General features: G+C 47.9%; 1 protein-coding gene across 1 annotated transcript in view; it reads right to left on the bottom strand.

Moving 5' to 3' along the window:
* Window positions 1-20,341, bottom strand: part of CHDH (choline dehydrogenase) — a 72,882-nt gene extending 52,541 nt beyond the window's left edge. The window contains exon 1 of the mRNA XM_082638775.1: window positions 20,076-20,341. The gene's annotated coding sequence lies outside the window, so the exon portion shown is untranslated. The remainder of the gene's footprint in view (window positions 1-20,075) is intronic.
* Between the last annotated feature and the right edge of the window lie 1,234 nt (window positions 20,342-21,575).

Genomic DNA, 21,575 nt, shown 5'->3' with positions numbered 1-21,575 from the left:
CTGGATTTGGCAATGATTTCTTGCTTGATGATGATGCTTCACCAAAAGCACAGGCAACAAGGGAAAGAACAGATAAATTGGATTTCATCAAAATTAAAAACTTTTGTGCAACAAAGGACCCCATCAAGAGAGTGAAATAACCCACAAAATGGAACAAAATATTTGCAAATCATAGCTCTGTAACGGATTAATGTCCAGAATATATAAATAACTCCTACTACTCAATTACAACAAAAAGCACACAACTCAACACACACACACACAAAAGGGTAAAGAACTGGAATAGATATTTCTCCAAAGATATACAAATGGCCAATAAACATGTGAAAAGATGCTCAACATCACTAATTCAAATTAAAACCACAATGAAATACCACCTCACACCCATTAGAATGGCTATTATCCCCAAAATGGAAAAAAACAAACGTTGACAGGAATGTGGAGAAGTTGGAACCCTTGTACACTGTTGGTGGGAATGCAAAATGGTACAGCCACCGTGGAAAACAGTTTGGTGATTCTTCAAAAAGTTAAATATAGAATTACCATATGATCTAGCAATTCCACTCCTAAGTATGTACCCAAAATAATTGAAAGCAAGGACTCAAACAGATACTTGTATGACAATATTTTTAAGCAGCATTATTCACAATAGCAAAAAGGTGGAAACAACACAAATGTCCATCAACAGATGACTGGATAAGCGAAATGTGGTATATACATACAATGCAACATTATTCAGCCTTAAAAAGGAATGAAATTTGGGACATAGCAGTGAGTGCCAATCGCTGTCCCTCCTATTCCAGGTCACCGCTGCTGCTGGGAGACCCACAAGCAGGTGCCAAACGCTGCCCCCGCCATGCAGAGAGCACTCACGGGACACGAGCAGGTCCCAATCACTGTCCCCGCTGTCCCTGGAGTGCACGGGCTGTCACCACCACTAGGAAACCCAGGAGCAGGTGTCAGTCACTGCTCCCACCATCCAGGGAGCATGCATGGGCAGGGAGCAGGGATCAATCGCTGCCCAGGGGTGCATGGGCTGCCAACCTCAGCTAGGGGACATGCGAGCAGGTGCCAAGTGCAGCCCCTGCTGTTCTGGGGATGCACAGTCCACCGCCTGTGGGTAACCCACAGGGTGGGCACCAATCACTGCCCACACCGTACAGGGAGTGCTCACAGGCCAACACATCTACACACCCCTTATCAAGGGGATAATGGCTAGCACACACTAAGGAAAGAGGCAGTAAACATCCAAACTAAAAGCAGCCCCTCAATTCTGGACAAGATGGAAGAATAGAAGGACTTGAGCTCACCTCCTCTCATGAAAACACCAAAATCACAACAAACTGCTGAACAACCATGGATAAGAAAGAGTGGAACCTACCAAAAAAGATATTTTACATCCAAAGACAAAGAGGAAGCCACCATGAGATGGTAGGAGGAACACTTTCGCAATATAATCAAATCCCATACCCACCAGGTGGGCGACCCACAAACTGGAAAATAATTATATCATAAAGGTTCTCCCACAGGAGTGAGTTCTGAGCCCCACATCAAGCTCCCCAGTGTGAGGGTCCGACAACAGAAGGAGGAGCCCCCAGAGCATTTGGCTTTGAAGGCCAGTGGGGCTTGAGTGAAAGAGCTCCACAGGACGGAGGGAAACAGAAACTCCATTCTTGGTGGGCGCACACAAGATTTCACATGCACTGGGACCCAGCACAAAGCAGTCACTCCATAGGAGCCTGGGCTACACCTGCCTGCTGGTCTCAGAGGGTCTCCTGGGGAGGCGGGGGTTGGCTGTGGCTCACTGTGGGGGCAAGGACACCGGTGGCAGAGGTCTCAGGAAATACTGATTGGCATGAGCTCTCCTGGAGGTCACCATTTTGGCACTGGAACTTGGCCCCACCCAGCAGCCTGTAGGCTCCAGTGCTTGGATGCCTCAGGCCAAACAACCAGCAGGTGGGGGAACACAGACCCACCCATCAGCAGACAAGCTGTCTAAAGTTGTACTGAGCTCACAGCCACCTCTAAACGCACCCCTAGACATGGCTCTGCCCACCAGAGGGACAAGACCCAGCTCCACTTACCAGTGGGTAGGAACCAGTCCCTCCCACCAGGAAGCCTGCACAAGCCCCTGGACCAACCTCACCCACCAGGGCGTAGGCACCAGAAGCAAGAAGAACTACGATCCTACAGCCTGTGGAAAGGAGACCACAAAACCAGAAAGTAAGACAAAATGAGACAGCAGAGAAATATGTTTCAGACAAAGAAACAAGATAAAAACCCAGAACAACTAAGTGAAGTGGAGACAGGCAATCTACCTGAAAAAGAATTCAAAGTAATGATAGTAAAGATGATCAAAGATCTCAGAAAAAGAATGGAGGCACAGACCGAGAAGATACAAGAAATGTGTGACAAATACCTAGAAGATTTCAAGAACAAACAGAGGTGAACAATATAATAACTGAAATGAAAAATACACTAGAAGGAATCAATAGCAGAATAAATGAGGCAGAAGAATGAATAAGTGAGCTAGAAGACAGAGTGGTGGAAATCACTGCTGTGGAACAAAATAAAGAAAAAAAGAATGAAACAAAATGAGGACAGTCTCAGAGACCTCTGGGACAACATTAAACACACCAATGTTTACATTAGAGGGGTCCCAGAAGAATAGAGAAAGGGCCTGAGAAAATATGTGAAGAGATTATAGTTGAAAAATTCCCTAACATGAAAAAGAAAACACTCAAGTCCGGGAAGCACAGAGAGGTCCATACAAGATAAACCCAAGGAGGAACACAGTGAGACACATTAATCAAACTGACAAAAATTAAAGACAAAGAAAAAATATTAAAAGCAACAAGGGAAAAGCAACAAATAATATACACGGGAATCCTCATAAGGTTATCAGCTGATTTTTCAGCAGAAATTCTGCAGGTCAGAAGAGAATGGCATGATATATTTAAAACGATGAAAGGGGAAAACCTACAACCAACAATACTCTACCCAGCAAGGCTCTCATTCAGATTCGATGGAGAAATCAAAAGCTGTACAGACAAGCAAAAGCGAAGAGAATTCAGCACCACCAAACCAGTTTTACAACAAATCCTAAAGGAACTTCTCTTACAGAAAAGAAAAAGCCACAACTAGAAACAAGAAAATTACGAATGGGAAAGCTAACCAATAAAGGCAAACATAAAGTAAAGGTAGGAAATCATCCATACACAAATATGATATCAAAACTAGCAAGTGTGGACTTCCCTGGTGGCGCAGTGGTTGAGAGTCCACCTGCCAATGCAGGGGACAGGGGTTCGTGCCCCGGTACGGGAAGATCCCACATGCCGTGGAGCGGCTATGCCCGGGAGACATGGCCACTGAGCCTGCGCATCCGGAGCCTGTGCTCCACAACGGGAGAGGCCGCAACAGTGAGAGGCCCATGTACCACAAAAAAAAAAAAAAAAAAAAAAAAAACCACTATTAAGTGTGAGAAGAGGAGAGTACAGATGCAGGATATTGGAAACCCATTGGAATTAAGAGACCAGCAACTTAAAAGAATCTTGTATACGTATAGACTGCTGTATCAAAACCTCATGGGAACCGCAAACCAAAAATCTACAATAGATACACATACAAAAAAGAAAAAGCAATCCAAACACAACACTAAAGATAGTCATCAAATCACAGGAAAGGAGAACAAGAGGAAGGAAGAAAAAAGACCTACAAAAACAAATTTAAAGCAATTAATAAAATGGCAATAAGAACACACATATCAATAATTACCTTAAATGTAAACGATTAAATGCTCCATCCAAAACACATAGACTGGCTGAATGGACACAAAAACAAGACCTGTATATATGTTGTTTACAAGAGACCCACTTCAGATCTAGGGACAAATACAGACTGAAAGTGAGGCGACGGAAAAAGGTCTTCCATGCAAATGGAAATCAAAAGAAAGCTGGAGTAGGAATACTCATATCAAACAAAATAGACCTTAAAAAAAAAGACTGTTACCAGAGACAAAGAAGGATACTACATAATGGTCAAGGGATCAATCCAAGAAGAAGATATAACAATTGTAAATATACATATGCACCCAAAATTGGAGCACCTCAATGTATAAGGCAAATGCTAACCGCCATAAAAGAAGAAATCGACAGTAACACAGTAATAGTGGGGAATTTTAACAGCCCACATTCATTAATAGATCATCTAGACTACAAAAGCAGTTCTAAGAGGGAATTTTATAGCAATATAATCTTACCTCAGGGAACAGGAAAAATCTCAAACTACCTAAACTTACACCTAAAGCAACTAAAGAAGAACAAACAAAACCCAAAGTGAGTAGAAGAAAAGAAATCATAAAGATCAGAGCAGAAATAAATGAAATAGAGAGAAAGAAAACAAAAGAAAACATCAATGAAACTAAAAGCTGGTTCTATGAAAAGATAAACAAAATTGATAAACATTTAGCCAGACTTATCAAGAAAAAAGGGAGAGGGCTCAAATCAATAAAATTAGAAATGAAAAAGGAGAAGATACAACAGACACCACAGAAATACAAAGGATAATAAGAGACTACTATAAGCAACCTAAAAGAAAAGGACAAATTCTTAGAAAGATACAACCTTTCAAGACTGAAGCAGGAAGAAATAGAAAATATGAACAGACCAATCACAAGTACTGAAATTGAAACTGTGATTTAAAAACTCCCAACAAACAAAAGTCCAGGACCAGATGGCTTCACAGGTGAATTCTATCAAACATTTAGCAAAAAGTTAACACCTCTCCTTATAAAACTCTTCCAAAAAGTTGCAGAGGAAAGAACACTTGCAAACTCATTCTATGAGGCCACCATCACGCTGATAACAAAACCAGATAAAGATACCACAAAAAAAAGAAAATTACAGGGCAATATCACTGATGAACATAGACACAAAAAAATCCTCAACAAAATACTAGCAAACTGAACCCAACAATACATTAAAAAGTTCATACACCATGGTCAAGTGGGATTTATCCCAGGGATGCAAGGATTCAATATACGCAAATCAATCAGTGTGATACACCACATTAAAAAAGAGAAGAATAAAAACTATACGATCATCTCTATAGATGCAGAAAAAGCTTTAGACAAAATTCAACACTCAGTTATGATAAAAACTCTCCAGAAAGTGGGCATAGAGGGAACCTACATCAACATAATAAAGGCTATATATGACAAACCCACAGCTAACATCATTCTCAATGGAGGAAAGCTGAAAGCATTTCCTCTAAGATCAGGAATGAGACACGGATGTCCACTCTCGCCATTTTTATTCAACATAGTTTTGGAAGTCCTAGCCATGGCAATCAGAGAAGACAAAGAAATAAAAGGAATACAAACTGGAAAAGAAGAAGTAAAACTGTCACTGTTTGCAGATCACCTGATATTATACATAGGAAATCCTAAAGATGCTACCAGAAAATTACTAGAGCTCATCAATGAATTCAGTAAAGTTGCAGGATACAAAACTAATACACAGAAATCTCTTGCATTCCTATACACTAACAAGGAAAGATCAGAAAGAGAAATTAAGGAAACAATTCCATTTAGCATTGCAAAAAAAGAATAAAATACCTAGGAATAAACTTACCTAAGGAGGCAAAAGACCTGTACTCTGAAAACTATAAGACACTGATGAAAGAAATCAAAGATGACACAAACAGATGGAAAGATATACCATGTTCCTGCATTGGAAGAATCCATATTGTCAAAATGACTATACTACCCAAGGCAATCTACAGATTCAGTGCAATCCCTATCAAATTACAAATAGCAGTTTTCACAGAACTAGAACAGAAAATTTTAAGATTTGTATGGGAACACAAGAGACCCCAAACAGCCAAAGCAATCCTGAGAAAGAAAAATGGAGCTGGAGGAATCAGATTCCCTGACTTCAGACTATACTACAAAGCTACAGTAATCAGAACAGTATGGTACTGGTACAAAAAAAACCAGAAATATAGATCAATGGAACAGGATAGAAAGCTCAGAAATAATTAATCTAATTAATTAATAATTAATTAATCTATAACAAAGGAGGCAAGAATATACAATGGAAAAAAGACAGCCTCTTCAATAAGTGATGCTGGGAAAACTGGATAGCTACATGTAAAAGGATGAAATTAGAACATTCTCTAACACCATATACAAAAATAAACTCAAAATGGATTAAAGACCTAAATGTAAGGCCAGATACTATAAAACTCTTAGAGGAAAACAGGCAGAACACTCTGACATAAATCACAGCAATATCTTTTTTGATCCACCTCCTAGAATAATGAAAATATAAACAAAAATAAACAAATGGGACCTAATTAAACTTAAAAGCTTTTGCACAGCAAAGGAAACCATAAACAAAATGAAAAGACAACCCACAGAATGGGAGAAAATGTTTGCAAATGAAGCAAACGACAAGGGATTAATCTCCAAAATATACAAACAGCTCGTGCAGCTCTATATCAAAAACAAATCAAAACAACCCAGTCAAAAAATGGCAGAAGATCTAAATAGACATTTCTCCAAAGAAGACATACAGATGGCCAAAAAGCACATGAAAAGATACTTAACATTGCTAATTATTGGATAAATGCAAATCAAAACTACAATGAGGTATCACCTCACACCAGTCAGAATGGGCATCATCAAAAAGTCTACAAACAATAAATGTTGGAGAGGGTGTGGAGAAAAGGGAACCCTACTACATTGTTGGTGGGAATGTAAGTTGGTAGCAACCACTATGGAGAACAGTATGGAGGTTCCTCAAAAAACTAAAAATAGAATTACCATATGATCCAGCAATCCCACTCCTGGGCATATACCTGGACAAAACTATAATTCCAAAACATACATGCACCCCTATGTTCATAGCACAATAGCCAACACATGGAAGCAACCTAAATGTCTACTGACAGAAGAATGGATAAAGAAGATGTGGTGCATATATACAATGGAATATCACTCAGCCATTAAAAAAAATGAAATAATGCCATTTGCAGCAACATGGATGGACCTAGAGATGATCATACTAAGTGAAGTAAGTCAGACAGAGAAAGACAAATATCATATGATATCACTTATATGTGGACTCTAAAAAAAATGATACAACTTAACTTATTTGCAAAACAGAAACAGACTCACAGACTTCAAAAGCAGACTTGTGGTTTCAGGGGTGGGGGTGGGGGAAGGTAGAGGCGATAAATTAGGAGTTTGGGATTAGCATATGCACACTACTATATATAATATAGATATTTAACAGGGACCTACTAATGTGTAGCACAGGGAACTCTACTCAATATTCTGTAATAACCTATATGGGAAATAATCTGAAAAAGAATGGACATATGTACATGTAACTGAATCACTTAGCTGTATGCCTTAAACTAACACAACACTGTAAATCAACTATACTCCAATATAAATTTAAAATTAACATAAATAAATAAAAATGAATACCAACCAAAAAAAAAAAAACATGCTACAACATGGGTGAACCTTGAAAATATTATTCTAAGTAAAATAAACCAGTCATGAAACAACAATTATTGTATGACTCCGCTTATATGAGGTAAATCCATAGAAAAAGAAAGCAGAGAAGAAGTTACCAGGGGCTGGGGAGAGAGGGAATGGGGAGTTACTGTTCAATGGGTATGGAACTTCTATTTCGGGTGATGAAAAGTTTTAGGAATGGATAGTGGCTATGATTGCACGACCCTGTGAATGTACTTGATGCCACTGAACTGTACACTTTTTAAAACAATGGTTAAAATATTAATTTTTATATGATGTATTTTTACCAGACCCCTTCCTCATGGAGTGGCAGGTCATTTACTCTCCTTGGCCTCAGTCATCCCCAGACCCCACCTCCTATCACAGTTCTTCTCCAACACCCCCCTCCGGCGTGCCCCAATGTGCAGGGCACATTTCATTGTTCTCAAAGGTCTGGGTCTGGTCTTGAGCTAGGCACAGATCTCTCTGGTTCCTGGGCAGGGGTGGGGCTGGGCATGGGGGGACCAAACTGGACGTTTCGGTCTGGCCCCACCTCTGCCGAGAAGAAACGCCCTCACGCGCCTCTGCCCCCAACCCACATTCCCCAAAGAATCCCCAGCTTAGGATTTGCTGAATAATGAAGACAGGAGAGCCCAGGGCACTTGCCCAGTCTCACTTCCCCTTCCTGGGGGTGCATGTGGCCAGCTCTCCACCCCATGCCATGGCCAGGAGTGGGCTGGCCTTTCCTCTTCTCCCCTGGCAATCCTGGTGCCCAGGCCTGGAGGGAGGCTCTCACCTTGGAGCAACATGTCCCTGTTCCTGAGAGCCGTCCAAGGGGGCTGCCTCCCCCTACCCCTCAGAAGCCAGGCCTTGAGCTGGGGAGAGGAGTCACTCAGGTTCCTGGCTCTCGGTGGCCTCACAGTGTTGGGAGGTGGCAGCACCTACACGCGCTCACAGGGCAGTGAGAATGGGGGTGGCAGGGGAGCGCTGGAGAGGGAGGGGCCTGCTACCCAAAGGGGACTCCTTGGGGGCAGGGACACCCCAACCCCTAGCAGTGCCCTCTCAGGCTGCCAGCCTGGGAGGGTGGACAGACTGACCAACAGGGGGCAGGAGTCACAGGGAAGCAGCCCCTTCTACTGCCCGGGGCTGCCGGTCATCGGCAGTTATGGAGCACGAGGGGTGGGGGCGGGCTGGGAGCCATGGGACCGGAGAAAGGCAGGATAGCATGTGTGTTCATTTGAGTGAGTGAGTGAGTGTGTGTGTGTGTGTGTGTGTGTGTGTGTGTGTGTGTGTGTGTGTGTGCTGGGGGCGGGGAGTGGGGCAGGGGTCACAACGTGGGTGTGGGTTAAGGTGGGTGGGGGGCATCCAAGGCTTCCTTCTGACTCTGGGTGCCTGTACCCCTGACCCATCCTGTTTCCTGGGACCAGCCTTGGCTCTGTGTCTAGGGCTGTCTGTCCACTCTTGTGGCTCTGAGTGGAAGAGGAAGGGTCAGCCAATCACTGTGCATGGGGAACAGGACACTTCCACCCTCTCCACCTCCCAGTCAAGGGGAGAAGACCCTCATCTTCATCCTCACTCATCTTCCTGGGGCGCAGGGCAGCCCACCAAGCCACACATGGCATCTGGCCGGTCAGGTTGGAGCTGGACACCGGGACCCTATGGTACTTCCGGCTGGGAAGCAAGGCTTTGGTCAATTCCGGCCCCCACCCTGAACACCAGTGATGGACACAGCGTATGTGGAGAGACAACGTCAAGTGGAGAGGTGACGTTAAGTGAGGGGGAACAAACGTAGGGCCACCATGTCCTTCTGAGTACTGCAGCTTTCATCACCATAGTCCTCTGTAGCAACTAACAATTCTCATTGAGTTCTGAAATCAGTAAGCAAAGACTGGTATGGAAAAATTTGCCAAATTTTGTGGTCAGAACACTGATTGCCTTGTATGACAAGACAGATTTCCATGTAATTTTGAGCTTGTGACCAATTGCACAACAAACTTGATAATTCTGGCAAAGTCAAATTGCAAAAGAACTGTGCCTAGAATAAAATGCTTACCCACCACATCTGGAGTCCCCATGCTTGGGACAGAGTCTGTCTCCAGAGTTGCACAGCTGGAGGGCTGACAAAAATTCTCGAAACGACCCTTTGAACAGGGTTCTTCAGAATTTCTTGGCATGCACGTGTGTGTGTGTGTGTGTGTGTGTGTGTGTGTGTGTGTGTGTGTGTGTGTGTGTGTGTGTGTGTGTGTGTATTCCCTTTCTAGCTCGGAGCCATCACAGTGTACCAGACTAGGATCAGATCCTTGGGGCCGCTGAGGTCCTGGCTTTTGTCAGTTACCCAAGAAGAGATGACAGAACTCTGGAGAGGGGCCAGCAGTCTCAGCCAGGCCTGCACATGAAATAGGGCACAAGACCTGCTTCAACCTTTGAGCAGCTCTGCCAGGCAGGGCCAATGGCAAATAATGACTCTGCTTTGGGCACAGCTGGGGAACGTGTAGACCTTTTCTGAAGGTGAGGGATGCATCAGGGTTCTAAAGGTGCAGCCCTCTGTCTCAGCAATCCCACTTCTTCTAACAATTTATCTGAAAGAGGGACTTCCCTGGTGGTCCAGTGGTTAAGACTCCACGCTTCCCAACCTAAATGTCCATCAACAGAGGAATGGATAAAGAAGATGTGGTACATATATACAATGGAATATTACTCAACCATAAAAAGGAACAAAATTGGGTCATTTGTAGAGACACGGATGTACCTAGAGACTGTCATACAGAGTGAAGTAAATCAGAAAGAGAAAAACAAATATCGTATATTAACGCATATATGTGGAATCTGAAAAAACTGGTATAGACAATCTTATTTACAAAGCAGAAATGGAGACACAGACGTAGAGAACAAACATATGGATACCAAGGGGGAAAGGGGTGGGGGTGGGATGAATTGGGAGATTGGGGTTGACATGTATACACTATTGATACTATGTAGAAAGTAAATAACTAATGAGAACCTACTGTATAGCACAGGGAACTCTACTCAATGCTCTGTGGGGACCTAAATGAGAAGGAAATCCAAAAAAGAGGGGATATAGGTATACATATAGCTGATTCACTTTGCTGTACAATATAAACTAACACAATATTGCAAAGCAACTATACTCCAATAAAAAACAATTTTTTAATTTAAAAAAAAGACATGATGCAATAGGAAAACTATTGACTTGGGAGTCAGAATAAAAGAACAGCAAAGCCACCTGGGGAAAAAAAAAAAAAGACTCCGCACTTCCAATGCAGGGCACATGGGTTCGATCCCTGGTTGGGGAACTAAAATCCCACATGCTGCATGGCACAAGCCAAAAAAAAAAGAATTTAACCAAAAGAGAACTCTGCACAACTGTGAAAAAACAAGCCTAGAGGTCTGTCCCGAGTTGTTCATGCTGGCAAACAATGGTGAAAACCTTACTGTCCACCCATGGGGGACAGAGCCATAAAAAGGGCCCAGTCACAAAAAAGGATGATGTTAACCATTTACGTAGTGGCTGGGTAGCCCTGTCACTACCGACACGGCTTGAGCAGACCGAGGCACAAAGCTCAGCTGCTCGTGGGCACTAAGCCCCTTGGTGCCCCAAGGTTGGCACTGTCTCTGAGCCCATGGGCCAGGGTGGTGCCGACAATCCTGAGAGAGAACTGCAGAAAGTGTGTGTGGGTGGGGGGGAGGGCGCCGCCATCCTCACCTTTCTGGGGGTCTCTGAGGGGTTGTTCTCCAATGGAGGATTCAGAGCAGGCCACCTGCCTTTGATTTGGCCTTCTAGTCCCAGCTTTGACCTGCTCTCCTGAGAGACCTCTGACAAAGTTCTCAACCTTCTAGGCTGGGCTTTGTGTGGGTCAAATGAATAATGCTCCGTAGCTGCCACTGTCTGTTCACGGAGCTCCATTAGGCCACGAAACCAAACAGAGTTATAAGTAAAGTAGTCATAATAGGGGCAGCCACCCATCCTGAGCACTTCCACGTGGGTTATCACACACTGAATCTCCCACAGACACTGGAAGAGCGGGCTTCATCATCATCATCATCATCATCATCATCATCATCACCATCACCATCAGTCCCACATCACAGAGGACAAGACTGAGAGGGGAGCCCCTGTCCCTTTTCAAGTCACAGGCAGGACCCGCCCCACACAGCCACATTCTGGGAGCTAAAAAGTCACCTGAGTCAGCACATGGAAAGGGCACAAGGCACCACCCAAGGCTGTGGAGGCCAAGAAGTGGTAAAGTTCGGCTGCTTCCCTGCAGCCTGGCAAAGCCTTCTCAATGGCATAGCCATCTGATCGCCCAGCCCTGGGGTGGGAGGAGGGGAGTTCGGGGTGGTGGCCCAGGTGGGAAGGGTCTGGTCAGAGAGGTAGCCGGGCTGGGGAGTAATGGTCCAGAGAAGAACCCTGGGCAGCTGCCCCCTCCCCCCATAGGAAGCTCACTGCCCACCTCCAGCCCAGGCCAGCCATCCTCCCAAGATGGTGGAGCAAGCTTCCTCACAGCCCCAGGAGCCCTGCCTCCTGCCCCCGCCTCACCCATCACCCCTCACCCAACCATGAGCCTCACTCTCTGGGTTCCAGGCACCCAGACCACCTACCCTCCCACCCACCCTGGGCTTTTGCACGTGTGCTCCTTCTTCCAGGTATGGGGTCCCCACCTCCTTTGCACCTGGGTCACTTCTCACCTTCCCTCAGACCCTGCTCAGCCAATGCTCCCTCTGAGAAGCCTTCCTCGGCCACTGGCCACATCCATCCTGGGACTTCTCTTTGTACCACTTACTGAGACCTCAACCCTAAGAGTGAAATGAGCTGTCAAAGGCCCATCGCCCCAGCCAAAGGCTCTGTGGCCTTGCCCCCAACGCGGAGCGTGGCACTCTGTAATGCTAGCTGAGTAGACACATGATGGGGACAGGCCGGCATGCACCCTACAGCTCCCAGACCTGGGCAGTCTGAGATGTGGACAATGAACTGAGACATCTGTGCCGGGGCAGAGAGAGGTACCCCGTGGTCGGGGAACTAAGATCCTGCATGCCACAGCAAATAAATAAATTAAATAAGGGGCACAAGGAACATTCTGGATCCTGACCTGGTGATGATCACCTGGGTGCATATACAGATAAAAATTCACCATCAGTACACTTTACTGTATGTTGTAGCTTAATTTTTTTTAATTTAAAAAAAACTCATTTTCTTCAAAAGTCAAGTTTCTCTTCCTAAAACTCTCATCTCCCGCATTTTGGTGCAAAACAAATGAATCAGAAACTCTCCCCTCTTCTCTTGAATTAGCTAATCATTTGCTGCCTCGGAGATAACTCCGACTGCTTGGGCAGGGCCCACTTGTCCTTGCGCCCTCCTGGTACCAAGGGTGGGACGCAGGACAGGGCAGAGACTGCTCAGAATGCCAAGAAAACCCCAGAGAGGAGCCCCAAGTATGATGCCAACCACAGGCCAGGCTTTTGTGCCCAGCTCTGCCAGGACTTCTGTGTGACCTGGGCCGGGGGTTTCCTGTTGGCAACAGTGGGCGCCAGCCTCTGCGGGGGCCTCTGATGTTTGCAGCTCCTCCCTTCTCGCCTCTGCATATGTCTGAATGAGATATGCGTGAATGAGAGAACACAATGAAATATCCTCACCAAAACTCCAGACCTGAATCTGCTCACACTTCTAAATCCCCCGATTTGGAGGAAATTCGAAGATCAGAGGAACATGGGATCCCACACACAGAATCCAGGCCAAGGGAAAGCCCGACATTTCTTCAACAAGTTCAAGTGAAAAAGAAACAAGGCAGAGAGAGATGGAGGGAAATCCACAGATCATGAGAGAATGACATGTGGATCTCACTCAGGTCCTAGGAATTTGAACAGTGACTGGATATTTGAGGATATTAAGAAGGTATTGTTTGTCAGATGTGACACTGGTTCTGTGGTATTGTTGTTTAAAATGACTGTTTCAGAAATACCTACTGAAAGATTGAAAGAAAAAAATAAGCAATATTTGGGATTTGGTTTAAAAAAGCCCAGGGATTTGGGGGGCAGACAAAACAGGACCACCCATGAGGGGATGGGATATGGGATTCAATACTCTCTCCTGGCTAATTTTGTGTGTGTTCCAAATTTTCTACAACAAAAAGGGCTTTTGTTGTTGCTATCTGTTTTAAATCTCAAATTTCCCTGCTAAAGGAGTGAGGGAACGAAGGCAGAGTGGGAGAAACTCAGAGGCCGGGAGCCTGATCTAGGCTGATGGACTCCACCCTGTTCCACAGAAGTCGGGGCGTTCAACAAAGGTTTGCTATCCGCTTCCTCCTTCAAGCACATTTTCAACCAGTTTTTAAAACCTCGATTAAAAAACACCACCTCTCTGTCATACAGAGTTAAGTAAGTCAGAAAGAGAAAGACAAATACCGTATGCTAACACATACATATGGAATTTAAGGAAAAAAAATTATCATGAAGAACCTAGGGGTAAAACAGGAATAAAGACACAGACCTACTTGAGAATGGACTTGAGGATATGGGGAGGGGGAAGGGTAAGCTGTGACAAAGCGAGAGAGAGAGACATGGGCATATATACACTACCAAACGTAAGGTAGATAGCTAGTGGGAAGCAGCCGCATAGTACAGGGAGATCAGATGGGTGCTTTGTGACCGGCTGGAGGGGTGGGATAGGGAGGGTGGGAGGGAGGGAGACGCAAGAGGGAAGGGATATGGGAACAGATGTATATGTATAACTATATAAAAGCAGAAACTAACACACCATTGTGAAGCAACTATACTCCAATAAGGAAAAAAACAAAAAACAAAAAAACCCCATCACCTCACACCCAGATGTGAAGGATTCAGGCTCTGTGGCCAGGTCCAACCCACATGCTATTTTCTACTGTCTGCGAAAGATAAGCACAGAATCAAAAGGCAGGGTTTAGAAACGTTTCCAGCAATCTGACACAGTGACTTGATATCTGCTGCATCTCCTAATAAGATAATGAGCTTAAATGCAATGTATCTTTGTTTTTATTGTAACAACTTTTATTACATTTTTTTAATCAACCCATGTGAGATTAAAATTTAAAAACCAAATATGGTCCTGCACCACAGGGAGTTTGAGATGCACTATTATGGACTGGACATCAATCCCCTAGAGGCCCAGACCCGTGCGCTGAGGTGACATATCCAAGGTACCAGGACAAAGCGTCCCTTCCCACCATCCGAGGCACCGACTCTGGCATCTGCTGCAAACACAGGGCTAAGCAGAGGGCAGAGAGCAGCAGTTGCCAGGACTGCTTGATCTTTTTTTTTATTTTACTTTTTATTTTTTTTAACACCTTTACTGGAGTATAATTGCTTTACAATGGTGTGTTAGTTTCTGCTGTATAACAAAGCGAATCAACTATACATATACATATCTCCCCATATCCTCTCCCTCTTGCGTCTCCCTCCCACCCTCCCTATCCCACCCCTCTAGGTGGTCACAAAGCACTGAGCTGATCTCCCTGTGCTATGTGGCTGCTTCCCACTAGCTATCTATTTTACATTTGATAGTGTATATATGTCCATGCCACTCTCTCACTTCGTCCCAGCTTACCCTTCCCCCTCCCCATATCATCAAGTCCATTCTCTACGTCTGCATCTTTATTCCTGTCCTGCCCCTAGGTTCTTCAGAACCTTTTCTTTTTATTAGAGTCCATATAATATGTCTTAGCATATGGTATTTATTTTTCTCTTTCTGACTTACTTCACTCTGTATGACAGACTCTAGGTCCATCCACCTCACTACAAATAACTCAATTTCGTTTCTTGTTATGGCTGAGTAATATTCCATTGTATATATGTGCCACATCTTCTTTATCCACCCATCTATTGATGGACACTTAGGTTGCTTCCATGTCCTGGCTATTGTAAATAGAGCTGCAATGAACATTGTGGTACATGACTCTTTTTGAATTATGGTTTTCTAAGGGTATATGCCCAGTAGTGGGATTGCTGGGTCATATGCTAGTTCTATTTTTAGTTTTTTAAGGAACCTCCATACTGTTCTCCATAGTGTCTGTATCAATTTACATTCCCACCAGCAGTGCAAGAGGGTTCCCTTTTCTCCACACCCTCTCCAGCATTTATTGTTTGTAGATTTTTTGATGATGGTCATTCTGACTGGTGTGAGGTGATACCTTGTGAAAGGATGCTCAACATCACTAATCATTAGAGAAATGCAAGGCCTGCTTGATCTTTAATCCGTGTTCACTCAGGCACTACCACAGGCTCGGAGACACACTCCTCCGAAGGCCAGCAAGGCCCTGGAGGTGCTAAGCGACCCCCTGTCGAGGCGCCATCCAGCCACGGCGGCGTGGCAGGGACAGGGACGCCAGATTACACCTGGGAGCAGCCCTGCAGGTAGCCAGCTCACTTTCTTTTATAAACCAGCGGCGAGATATGAGTCAGCCAACTTTCCCACACATGCCCACTACTGTGTCCCTTTCAAGCTTCTGGAGGGTCTTAGCGGCAGAGGGCCCTATGAACTGCCAGGTGAGCTGCTTAAAAACGCCCACTGCTTCCTTGTGTCAACTAGGAACAGCGCTATCACTGAACGAAAGTGCAGGAATCAATCAGGCACCAAGGCTAGTGTAGGACATCAACCAGCATCCACGGAGCCTGGTTTCAAGTATCACTGATGGAGAGATAGGTGGCTGCCCCTTTGCTATGAGTCCCACACGTGCCCACTGCTCTACCCCCTGACACCTCCAGTAATCCTCCCTCAAGCTCTGGGAGGCCGACTCTGTCACCCACGCACAGATGGGGCTTTGAGAGAAAAACAATACCAGCCTCCTCTGCATTCTGGACCTTCTTCCAGGCGCCAGTGTGACAGCGCGTGTGAAGATCGGTGCAAGTACACACGGGCTGTGGCCTCACGGGGTTTCGCCCTAGGAACTGGCAGGGGTAGTGTTAACACGGACTTAACAACGTGGCCCGCGTCTGTGGGCCTTCCTGGGCCAGCCCTCCTCACTGGAGCAGAGAAACCGTTTGCGGCTCCATGGCCCCACTGTGAACAGGGGGCAAGCTCTCAGTGTGGCCTCAGGGTCCCTGGCTCAAAGCAGGCATGGCCACGGACTCTGCAAAACTCAACCAGCTGAAGCAGAACACTGGGTGGCGGGCGGGGGGGGCGGGTACCGAGGGCGGGGTGCTCCCAACAGCACCCGTCCCAGCTCGGGAGAGCTGCCGGGGCCCTGGGAGGTGGCCAGTGTTCGCCAGAAACAGCTTGCTCTTCATGAGACAATGGGTCCACTGTTGGCTGGCTGGGGCCTTGATTAATATTTGAAAAAACAAAAGAAGTGGAAAATTCCACCTGTGTGGGTGGAGACTGGGCCTGGGACATGTCAACAACCCTGATGGTCTTGTTCCCTTGCTGATGCATAGGACAGAGAAACAAAGGTCTGACAAAAGCGACAGCCTGAGGGCATCGCTGCACTTGGGTCCAAAGGAATTTCCCTATTTGGGCCGGGGAGATCATTTGTTTATTTCTTGTCCCACCTCCCCTGCCCCTAAATTTACACAGCACTTTTAAGTCCTTCAGCTTTTTCCCACCTCTTCAGAGTCTCCCAACAGCCCTGCCAGGCCACCAGGGCTGATGTCAGCTTCATGTTATGGATGGGAAAACTGAGGCCCCAGGACACCCAGAGCCTCATCCGAGGCTGGCACTGGGGAGTAACTAGCACAGCCAGGGATCTGGAACCCTGGTCTCTCCACCCCCAGCAGCGGCACAGAACCTGTCCCAGGGGTTCTGGGGTCACAGCCATGGGTACGAGACAAAGTGGTCTTCCAGGCTCCAGGAGAGGTGCCCTTCACCCCACCAGAGGAGGAAGAGGAGGAAAGAACTCAAACCAGCTCTCCTGGGCAGGCAGGCTTTGGTGCCGGCCTAGGAGGAAGGTATGCACTCATTCATTCGTTCATTCAAGCATTTCACAAGCACCTCATAAATATCAAGACTTGAAGGCACACTGCACAGTGGCTCTTTCAGAAACCTAGACCCAGCAGAATTCATGGCCAAAGGGGGAAGATCAGAGCATCTGCACTTCCCTCACAGACCTGAGTCACCTCATTGCCATTACACTGTCTCATCCGCCCACTTTACAGTAAAGGAAACTGAGGCTCTGAGAAGGGCAATGACTTCCAGAGGTTACAGAGAGAGAGGAAGCTGAGACCTCCTGACCCGCAATGGCCCTGCCTCCTGTTTAAAGCCACGACACTATTGGACTTAGGCATTCAAACAAATGGTGTTCCTTCCAGCAGGCCACCTCGGAGGCTGCATGCTTAACCAACAAGGCCCTCTTGTGGAGGGATACTTTTTGGAAGGAACTTCCGAGCCAGAGCAGACCCCTTCCCCCTGAAAAGACAGGCAGGCACACCTCGCTGCCCACAGAGAACACCAGCTGTGGCTGAAGGGCTCTCCTTGGGACTGCCCACTGTGCAGTCCTGCCGTGGGCATCAGAGAACCAGGGCCAGGGCAGTGTCACCTCTGTGCCCACACACACCCAGCCCTGGACCCAGGGCACTGGGGAATCAGTCTGTGTCCCAAGTCAATGGCCAGCACCTGTTGCCCAGGCTCCCTCCTCCTACCCGATGCCCAGCCACCTCGGCACCATGCTGGCCTCACGTTTCCTCTCTCCTTTGCCCACCGCTTCTTCCCCTGGAGAAACGATCTTAACCTCGCCCCTCCTTGAAAGAACATCACCCCACTTCCACCTCCAAACTCCTCCTCCCCTGCCTGTCTCACCCCTTCTTGCCAAGGACCTAAGCCAGGGGCCCACCTCAGGCCAGGCCACCCCTGGCCCCACCTCAGGCCAGGCCACCCCTGGCCCCTCTGCCTCATCTGACACCTCGGCTGCCCCCTCACTCTCGGGTTTTCCTGGTGCAGGCCCTCCTAGCCTTCATCTCCAGGTAGTTCTCCTTCCCCGGGGACCTATCCTCCTCCCCTCTCTACCACCCCTATAAATGTCTGACTCACAAACTCTATCTCCAGATAGAGGACTAACCTCTGCATCCCTGATTGTCCCCAAAGCCCTCACACTCAACAGCCCAAGCTCCTGCAGCAAGGCCTGCTTTGGGGCCAGCTGTAAAGCTGGCACAGCTCAAAGCCTGGCCCACAGGGACTCGGCTATTTGTCCAGTGAATGCATTTTGGTGAGCACCTGCCTCCTCGCCGGCCTCAGAGGGACTGGCCTCCCACAGCCTGGCATAGCCACCCAGGTGGGCTTTCTAAAACTGAAAACTGACCACCACCAAAACGTCTGCCGTGGTTCCTCTGCACCATGGGATAAAGTTCATGATCTCAAGAGCTGGAAAACGAGGCTGTCTGCATCTGCGTTTCCACAGCTGGCTGGGCACATGTGCCCTGGAACATGCTCTCACCGCCCTCATCCGCAGTCCAAAGGCACCTTTGCACCCCAGGGCTGGCACCCTGCACGTGTTTGCTCAGAAGAAAGACAACTATTAGAGTTGCAGATGATCTCTGGGACCCCAGGGCTCAAAGCAACTCAGAGAGGTTGAGCGAGGGGCCCAGGGTGGCCCAGTCCCAGGCATGGGTGAGGCAGCAGCCGCACCTGAGCCACCCTCCTTGGTTAGAAACCAGACCAATCCTCTGGAAGCATCACCTGAAACCTACATGTGTGCATGCCAGAGCCCCCAGCTCTAGCTGGGCCCACGCCATGCTGGCCCAAATCTTAATCAGGCAGGAGGGCCAGGCCTGGTGCACAGGACCTCAGCAAAAGAGCTGCTTGACTAAGTCAACCTCGCACCAGCTGACAATTTCATCCCTCCTCAGGCCTTGGTCTCATGTAAAGAATGGAGCTAACTTGGCCTACAAGTTTAAGGGTCCTTGAGTTGGTCACCCCCACCTTGTCCTTTGCAAACCCAGGCAGCTGAAGCAGCAAAGTTCCAAGCACTCTGATCTGCTGTTGGCCCAGCTGACTTTTATTAACCTTCCCCCAAACCACTGTGCCTCAAAGGATGGTCCTGGTCCACCTGCGCAGAATTACCAGCAATGTCAAGTTACATGCAGATTCCGGACCCTGCTGGACCTGAGGGGCTGGGTTGGCTCTCTGAAAGGCGGGCCCCCAATTTGCATTTAACGCTGCTCATAAATCCTGAGCTCAGGGAAACTGGAAAACCCGCCTCCAAACCCAAAGGGTGAAGGCTTCCGTCTCCGGAGACCGAAGTGTTAGTGTCAGGCCTCATTTTGTGAAATCATACGTTGACCAGAACACCCGGGGAAAGGGAGGGTTTCTATTACACGAATTACATATAACTTAGTTCCTGCGAGGAACTAGCTCCCGCGAAGAACTCAGTGAGGCTTTGCTATCCCCGTCCCACTGTTTCTGTTTCCCGGGGCTCAGCCGTAGCGTCAGGTGGAGCCCCAGCCTCGGCGTCCAGCCAGGGTCCTCCGGACCCACCCGACCTCTCGGCCCGCGGCCGCCGGGGGCTCCGGGCTGCGGCCGGGGCCGTTCGGGGCGGGTGGACCCGGGGTCTAGCGCGTCCCCGCTACTCACCGTGGGCAGCTCGGCCTGAGTGCAGGAACGGTCGGCGGCGGCCCAGCCCCGCTACACTTTAACTGGCGACGCCGGTGCTCCGCGCGCTCCGGGCGGCCAGGAGGGGCACCGCGGGCCTCTCGGACCGACCTGCTCCGGGAGGGGACCGGACGCCAGGCGGGCCCGCCGGGCTCGGGCGAGCGGGGCGTGCGTGCACTCGTGCACCTGGCTCACTGCACGCACGGGTGCGCTGAGCCGGCGCGTGCGCGGCTGCTGGAGAGCCGCTCGGACCCAGACATCCCTCGCGGCCCGTGCAGGCCGGGGCACTTCTTTCCCTACCCAGGAAGGGCGCCAGGGGGCCGCCCCTACCTGGGCGGTGCTGGGGGAGGCGGAGCCCGGAGGTGTGGCCCCGGGCGCCGGGATAATAGCGCGGCCGGAGGCTGGCAGGGAACACCAGCGGTGGCGGGCGGTGCGATGTCGCTAGTACTGCTGAGCCAAGCCGCGCTGTGCTGCGGTGCCATGCCGCCGGAGCCGGTAAGCCCACGTCCGCGCCCCTCTCCCGCTTTCCCGTCCCTCGAGCCCGGACCCAAATTCGTCCCACCCGTCAGCTCATGCTTCTCCAAGGCGTTCGCGGAGGGCCGTCTGAAGGGGACGCGTGTACATGCTCTGGGGCACCGGGCGTCGGGCTGCTTGAGTCAGGAACAAGGGAATCAGACAAACCTGGGTTCGCACGCCACCATGTGCTCTTGATTCAGCCATTTATGCTCACGGAGCCTCTTGTCCTCATCTGTGTAAGGAAGGGTCATACCTAACTTACCAGGATCTAGTGAAGGACAGCGATAGGGCCTGCAAAGCAGCAGCAAAGATCCTGGCACATAGTAGGTGTTCACTATTGTTATTGCCTGGGGTCTTGAGGTCTGTCCTCTTTGGGGGCACAAGAGCTGCTTCTCCATTCCACTCGCCCTTTTTGCCCTGTTAATTTCGCTGTACTGGGGCCCTTGTCCTCAGAGCTAAGCTCCTGAACTCTACTGCAGGTTTCTTTTCGTCCCCTGTGCCTTGAAGGACTGAGGGAATCTTCTGGGTCATTAAAGAAAAGCTCATCTGCGAAATAGCATTTGAAGCTATACTGCTGCCCTTTTAGCATAGCACATAGCATAAAAGCATGGTGTTACTTGGTGATGGAAAGACAAACCCCATTCCCTGCCCTTATGTCTTCAGCTACTCTCCTTGTCCTCTGTCTCAGTTCGGAGCCCATCCCCTCACTCCCTGGCCTTTTCCACTAGAGGAAGAACTCATTGCCTTTGCAGTAGCTGCTGTTAGGCCAACAGCTTGAACTCTACTAAAGTTTAGAGCTGTTGCTTTGCTTCTTCCTAAAATTTGTCTCACCAGCTCTTTGACAAGAACGTAGCTCCCAGTATGTTGGCTCATTTGTTTAAAAAGCTGCCTGATGATATCCCTTGGAGTTCAGCTTTGAAAAGACAAAGATGAGCGACTGACAATTTCACCCAACTCAGATTACTC

Source organism: Mesoplodon mirus (genome assembly GCF_964341445.2).
Source record: "Mesoplodon mirus genome assembly, chromosome: 12".
NCBI classification, from domain to species: domain Eukaryota; kingdom Metazoa; phylum Chordata; class Mammalia; order Artiodactyla; family Ziphiidae; genus Mesoplodon; species Mesoplodon mirus.
This window is presented reverse-complemented; position numbering and strand designations above follow the sequence as displayed.